Source organism: Rhipicephalus microplus, chromosome 7, assembly GCF_043290135.1.
Source record: "Rhipicephalus microplus isolate Deutch F79 chromosome 7, USDA_Rmic, whole genome shotgun sequence".
Taxonomy (NCBI): Eukaryota; Metazoa; Arthropoda; class Arachnida; order Ixodida; family Ixodidae; genus Rhipicephalus; species Rhipicephalus microplus.
In genome coordinates, this window is record NC_134706.1 from 71,922,420 (window position 1) to 71,930,305 (window position 7,886).

Sequence of the window (7,886 nt, forward strand, 5' to 3'; positions counted from 1 at the left end):
AATACTAGCTCCAAAACATAATACTTGTATTTTAATTGAATTTTTCACATAAAATTGCCAAATAATTATTTTATTCTTGGTTTATTCACATGTCTTACCTAAAATATCATTTATCAGTCTTAACGTCGCATTCTTGACCAATCCCCCAAACTGTGCACGTGCCATTTATAGAAGGAAACAAACTTTTCCTGCGATCTAGAAAGCGTATTCATTCGTGGTATTTTCTGTGCTCGTCGATCTCTCGTCGTCACACTGGTTGAGCTGCTGCGTGGTCTTCATGCTTGACACCCCTTCGTGGAGCCGATAATCGAGCCCGGAAATGCCACCAGGCGTCGACACACTGGTGCACTGTTTCAGTCACCGTCTGCTACGTTTGGCGCCCGAGCTCAATCCACTGCGAGGAATTGTCAGCAATCACATGCCTCTGTCAGCCACCATGCCCACTGCAGCTCCATCACACATGAAAGTTGATAATCCTATTATTTGTGACTGTTTTCATGACGAGGCTTATGAACACGCCTAAGGCTGCCTGGACCAGTTCGAATGCTGTGCCAAGTACAACCAGGGGGCCACACCAAAAGACAACCTTGCGAGTGTTTACTTCTAACTGAAAGACAATGTCCAGACGTGGTACATGAACAGTGAAAATCCTTGGCTACGTGGGACGACATCCACAACTAGCTGCTTAACACCTCGACTCCTCCGCAGGCAGGAGAGTATGCAACGTCTCTTGGGAGCTCGAAATCGAACACCAGGCGAGAGCGTTGCCATATTCGCCAAAAACATGACCGCTCTTTTGGATATAGCAGATCCCAAGATTCCGTAAGACAGGCAGCTACGGTATATGAAGCGAGGCGTGGAGGAGCAACTGTGTGCGGGGTTGTGAGAAATCCACCGAACACAATATCTGAGTTCACAAAAGAAGGCACAGAGATTGAACGGGCTCTACCACCATGGTAACGCCAGCAAAACCTGGTCACCTCTGTAGCGATTAATCCACTGACGGCTGCGGCAAGCCTCTGCGACAACGACAGGCCTCTCCGGAAAGTCATCCGGGAGAATATAAGGGAGGAGCATCGGCAGTTCGGATTATTTCCAGCAACTGAACCGAAACCGGCATTGTCTCTTGTCTCCGACGTAGTCCGGGATGAGGTCCGTCAGGTTTCTCTTGGATATCCGGCTAAGGTGATATGGGCAGACATCTAATTTACGCCAATGCAGCCCGACGCTCTGTCGTCGCACCTTCGGAACAGCGGACTCCACTGACCGGACCACCGGCAGCCCTGCAACCGCCTTTTACTCTGCTCTCAGTGCCAGCGACTTTCCCAACCTCGTCCATTTTCCCGACAAGACTACCGTATAGCCAACATGCGAACCCTACGACGTAGTTCAGTAGAGTGTTTTCGCTGACCTTCCAGCGTCGGGAAACCACTTTGTGGCATTACCGAAGGTTTATTGCTAGTTTTTTGCGCACCAATTAGCCACTGACACAGCTGACTAGGGATGATATCTCCTTCACATGAGGCGAAGGCCAGCACGAGGCTTTCTACGAGCTTCGCCTGTGCAAGCAAAATCTCATGCTTGCCAACTTCGACGAAGACGCATCAAAAATCTACATACAGAAGATAGTATTATGGTTCTTGGAACACTGCTCGTACAGTTGCAAGACGACAACGAAAAGGTGATCGCCTGCGCCAGAAGGATGCTGTCGCAAGCAGAAGTTACATACGATGAAGAAAGAATGTCTTGCTTGCAATGGTATGGGCAGCGCTGAAGTTTCGTCCTTAGTTGTACGGGCGCCCATTCACCTTTATCAGCGATCACCACTCACTCTGCTGGTTAGTAAACATGAGATCCATCTTGCCGGCTTGCACGCTCGAGTCTACGTCTCGAAGGGTTTGACATCGCTGTTGCCAAGTAGAGAAAATGGCACACCGATGCCGACTGTCCATCTTGGTCTCGGTCTCAACACGACGACACAGCCTTTTTCGGAATTATCGACACTGCCGCCTTTTCTCAGCATCAGCGGGACGGCACTGGACTGCCACCTCTCAAAAATTACCTAGAAGGACGAACGATTAGCGTGTTGAAGTTATTTGCGAGAGGGCTGGTGTCGTACTGCTTGCGAGATGACGCCCTTTAGAAGAGCTTTTCAGCCGGTGGCAGCAACTAATTGCTCGTTCGTTTCTTCTTCCCTCCAACGTGATGTACGGCAAGCCTGCCACAATGAACCTACTGCTGGTCACTTGCCTGCACAAGAACATTGGCGAGGATAGGTAAAAGTATTACTGGCCATGACTTGCCAGGGTTTACAAAACTTACGTGCAGCGATGTCTTGATAGTCAGCGTCGCAAGCCATCATCTATCAAACCAGCTGGCCTGCTGCAACCTGTACGAGGGCCAACGACACTATTTGCTCAAATTGGCAGGCATTTTCTGGGTACCCTCCCAAATTCTCCCACTGGAAACAAGTGGATGATCGTCACCACAGATGACCTAACCCGTTATGTGGACTCAGGCGCTGTGCCACGGGCAACGGCAGCTGAAGTGGCGCAAGCTTTCATCGAAGCCATGTTGCTAAGCTACGGGGCTACCGCAATAGTTATCACTGACAGAGGTACTGTGTTTATGGAAGAGAATTAGGGCACCGTCGTCAAACTAAGTTGTACAGCTCACAGGAAGGCAATGGTGTAATATACCCACACTAACGGGCTCACCGAACATTTCAACAAGACCCTGGCTGACAAGATAAACATGTATGCATATATAAAACACGAGACGTGGGACAACACTTTGCCCTACGCCACGTTCGCGTACAACACGGCTCATCCGGAGACCACAAACAGGACACCCTTCAGCCATGTTTACGAACGTGAAGTTAAGACAACGTTAAACGCGATGCTCCCCATAAAAATGTTGGATATGAGATGGATGCCGAAGAGTTCACCCAGCGAGCAGAAGAAGTCAAAGAACTGTTAAGGATCAAATCACCAAACAATAAGATGCCGATGCCAAACCTTACAACCTCCGGCACAGAACCATCTTATACAACGTGGGTGAGAAAGTGTAAGTCTGAACACTTATATTTCGGCGTGGGCTATCTTAACCCATTAGTGCCCCTTGTTGCATATCTGCAACACCCAGTTCCGTGCCCTGCCGATTGCAAGGATACTAATGCACTGGTAAAAGTTCTCCATACTATGCTATTTCGAGGGTTCTTCGTTCCACCCAGTACCAGTTTAAGCCGCTTGGGGGCCACATTCGTCGTATCTGCAGTCTGCAAAATGGCAGCATCCACGTCGTCGTCGAGCTCTGCAATCAAGGTACTGTAAATATTTTTTTATGAGCCCTCAAGTTAAGCTGCGTTGCTTTTTTCACTGAATGTGTGTTCGAAACACTCTTGACAGTAATCTTGAACCCAACAGTTAGTTTTTTGCTTGCTCTGTTCGAGAAAATATTTTTTGCACGTGGTGTGTTGCACATGTGCAACAGTGGGCACTAAATGCCACAATTTTCATTGTTGCAGATATGCAACATTGCTTTTCTGCTTGAAACGCGTCTTACATATCGTGACACGCATTCATGTGGAGTGTGTGAACGGATGTCTGTTTGCTAATTTTGCTGTTTTAACGATTTTTCAGGGACATACTGCAATTTCAACCTCAACATTCTATTCTGTTCCAAAAGAGAGGCCGAAGCGTTTTGTTCATGCAAACCTGCTGGATGTTATCAACCCTAATGAGAGCGATTTTTCCGCTGATGAAAAAAGTGGCGAAAAAGTGTCTGGAGACAGCAGTGATGAAGGAGATGCCATCCAAACTGAGGTAGAAGAAGCTGAGGAAAAGGTTGCTACCTCGACAGATGGGCCTCCGGTAGATCGGATACTGCAGAACATGAAAAGGCGGTACACATGGGTGAAGAAGGATTTTGATATCGAGGCAGGTAGTTTCGAGAACAACTTTCCGCTGCCACCTGCAGAGCCGCTGAGTGCAGTGGAATACTTTGACATGTTTGTTTCTCGATCCATGCTAAAGGCTGTCGTCGATGAAAGCAATAAGTACTACTTTCAAAAACATGGAGCCACTCTAAACCTCACCGTGAAAGAACTTACATCTGTTCTGGGCATGTTTTTCAGGATGGGACTCGTAAACATGCACAGGGTTCATGCTTATTGGGAAAATGGAAGTACATATGAATTAGTAGCCCAGGTAATGTCCCGTAACAGATTTGAAAAGATCACAAGCCACCTGCATTTTTTCGATAATGAAGCGGCCAATGACAAAGTAAAAGAAGACGAATGCTGGAAAGTGCGCCCATGGCTCAGTTCCTTAAGCAGCAACATGGTTGTCTTGCCCCAAGAAAAAAAATCTGCAGTGGACGAAATTTTGATCCCTTTCTGTGGGCGGTGTTACATTCGTCAGTACATGCCTAATAAACTAAAGAGTAAATGGGGTCTAAAACTTTGAGCACGTTCTGGGGAATCAGGTCTGTGATATGATTTCGATGTCTACCAGCGCTGCAACAAAGGTTTTTATGGCAGCCAGGGTGGCTACCAGCTTGGGTTGGGAGCTGGTGTCGTGCTCCAACTGTGTTCCAGCCTACCGAAGCGAGACGACAACCTAGTTGTCGCTGATAACTTCTTCACAGGCCCTCAGCTTGTAGAGGAGCTTTCAAGAATGGGAACTTCCTATATTGGTACGGTTCGTGAAAACAGACTCAGCTGCAGCAAGTTGATGGATGAGAAATCGAAAAAGCGAGGTCGGGACACCTGTGATACTTCAGTCACTTCATGTGACCAAAAGGCAATGGTGGCAGTGAAGTGGCATGACAACCGCACTGTTACTCTTCTTTCGAACTGCATTGGTGCTGACCCGCTTACATCAGTCAAAAGGTTGGACAGCAAGGAGAAAAAGCATATTTTTGTCGATTGTCCAGCGATCATTTCTTCCTACAACAGATCAATGGGCGGCGTGAATCTTCTAGACAAAATGTGCTTCTCCTATCGCTTTTCTATCAGGTCTAAATGCTGGTATATGTAATTGTTTTGGCCCACGCTCAAAATAGCAGCTGTTAATGCATGGTTCATGCACAAGAGAATTCTCCAGCAGCACAAACTGCCGCCTACACCCTTGAGAGAATTCCTCTCTGAGCTCGCAACGAGTCTGATCTTGCTCAACAAACGACCACCAGGGCGCCCTTCGATTCAGAATGTCACACCATTCAAGAAAGTGTGCCTAAATGTCCCCCGGGATGTCAGAAGAGACAGCAACGAGCACTGACCCACATGGAATGCAAAACTGAACCGCTGCAAGGCATGCCCAGGAGGGTACACCTATGTTTCGTGTGCCAAGTGTAAGGTGATGTGTTTCAACAAAGACCGTAACTGTTTTGTTAGTTTTCACCAATAGGCGCCAAACAGCTATGCTTGTATTGTGCTTTCTTCAATTTGAAAATTCGCCAAAATTATTGGTAGCAATAAAAAGTTTCTTTCACTTGGATTGACCTTCATTTTATACACTACTGCCCATTGTTGCACATATGCAACATCCCATTATTAATTCGCAGACTATATCTTCATGTTTTTTATTGAAAACTTGGACTCCTAGTGACTCTAAGGACATGGCCAAGAAATATTTTGAAGTTTGGAAAAATGTTTCTCATACTGGGAATTAATGGGTTAAAAGCTGTCGCGTAAATACGTCGGATTTTACACGGTTCTGCGACGCATCAGTGACGCCAAGAACGAGGTTGTTGCGGACAGCAATCAGTGTTCGAAGTCCCACAGACATTGATGAGAATCTATACACACGCTTCAGATGAAGCTCTATTTTTATTGAATAACTGTTCAGTTTTCATTTCACGTTGATTCCCGTGCGTTCACTATCGGGGTGATATTTTTAAAGAGTAAGAGTAAGAGTGGTTTAGTTACAGTAAGCACAATACAGACCTCAGTGATGAGGCAAGGGCTAAGGGCAATCAGCGCCACAAAGGCCCCTGTCCCTCCGCAGTTCGTGCTCGGCTTCGTTATCAGCACAGACAGAAACAGACAAAACTCAATTGTTGGGTTACATAGCAATCGTATACAATTAGCTTGAAACATTGCATACGAAATTCCCACAAACACAATGTGAAAGCGTTTACATAGCACATTGAAAAAATTAGACGTCACTCATATGAAGATTGATAGCAAAGTGAAATTGACAAAAAATGTAAACACCGTGAAACACAAAGTACATACGGTCACACCGAGACTACTCTGTACAATACTACAATAAAAAAAAAAACAAGTCAATGAATATATTCGAGATTAGTCGAGGCATTAAATTCTACCTAATATATTGATAATGTGTAACAGTGGTTAGTAACAAGTTCTTTGTTTGTTTATTAAAGGCTGTTTTGCTAGCCTCGAAGTTCAATTGATTTGCTAGGGCACTTATCACGTGAGATGTTTGGTACGACACACTTTGTTTTCCATAATTGGTTCTTGTTCTAGGTGCTCGCTTCTTTTGCCATCGCACATAGTAGGGTAATGTTTCACTACAGCTGTTTTCGTATAACTTGTGTTTCTTAATTAGCTGCAGCAACTTGAAGAAATATAATTGATCTACCTTGAGAAATATAACTGATCTACCCAATGATGGAGCAGCTCCCAAGTCTTGTATGTTACCTCTATATTTTTCGAAACAATGCAGCAATTTCTTTTGTAGGATTATAAGCTATTGGTAATTTATTTGCGATGTTGTTCCCTAAACTAGCGCCCCATAAGTCACTTTAGAGTGGAAAAGCGCGTAGTACATATTTATTAATATAGTTAGTGGAATTAGGTGCAACTTTCTAAAGAAACTACCGACTATACGTACCTGTGCAGTAATTAAATGCTTGACATGAGTGTTTCAACTTAATGCTTCCTAAAACCAAACGTCAAGAAAGTTTAGTTTCATAACATGTGCAATGCAATTTGCTTCAAATTTTACAGTTATGTTACCGATAGTTTTGTTTGTAGGGCGGAGTATATATAGGTTGTTTTTTTTTTCGCCTTCAAGCGCAGTTCATTCTGCTTTAACCAAGTCGAAAGATAACTTAGGTAATTACACTTACTTCAAGTGATAATGAATTGCATGATGTAAAGGCCACATTGTTATCGTCATCGTACATGATAAGTTCAGGAAAATAAGGTATATTGATTTTGTCATTTATATTAGCAAGGAACAATACTGGCCCCAGTATGGACCCCTGGGGCACTTCGTTCAGTTTATTGCTGTCGATATTCTACTGTTGATTTGTACAAACCGGTAGCGACCTTCCAAGCCACTTTTTAACAACTGTAATGCTTCAACATGCACCCCATACGTGGATAATTTATTATTCAATAGTCCTAACTGCATGGGGTCAAGCGCCTCCTCAAGAGCGAGAAAGAGCCCAAGTGTGTATTCTTTCTTTTAAATGCGAAGCAATTTCTTGGCGAACTTCGGCAACCTTGAGCGTATCTATCTATCTATCTATCTATCTATCTATCTATCTATCTATCTATCTATCTATCTATCTATCTATCTATCTATCTATCTATCTATCTATCTATCTATCTATCTATCTATCTATCTATCTGGCCACATACAACTTTCAACTTTCCTAGCCGTTTCGATAATGATATCGATACCAAACTTGGTACGACATAACATGACTCTATAAAGAACATAACTAACTAGTTATAAGATGAAAATCATGACATGTATGTCATAAATGTCATGATATATATTTCATAATCTTGCTGCTGTTGCGGTGCTTTTTTTCACACGACATGTTTCGAAACTCGTATTGTATGACATGGCCGCGTGGCGAACACTAGTGACAGACCCTAACAAGAAAATCGTGAAAGTCGTGTCATG

General features: G+C 44.3%; 1 long non-coding RNA gene across 1 annotated transcript; it reads left to right on the plus strand.

Annotated features, from left to right (window-relative positions):
• Positions 1 to 3,278: 3,278 nt before the first annotated feature.
• On the plus strand, positions 3,279 to 5,492 carry LOC142767505 (uncharacterized). Its single transcript, XR_012884931.1, has 2 exons — positions 3,279 to 3,323; positions 3,642 to 5,492. It is a non-coding gene; the product is annotated as an uncharacterized LOC142767505 (long non-coding RNA).
• The last annotated feature ends 2,394 nt before the right edge of the window (positions 5,493 to 7,886 follow it).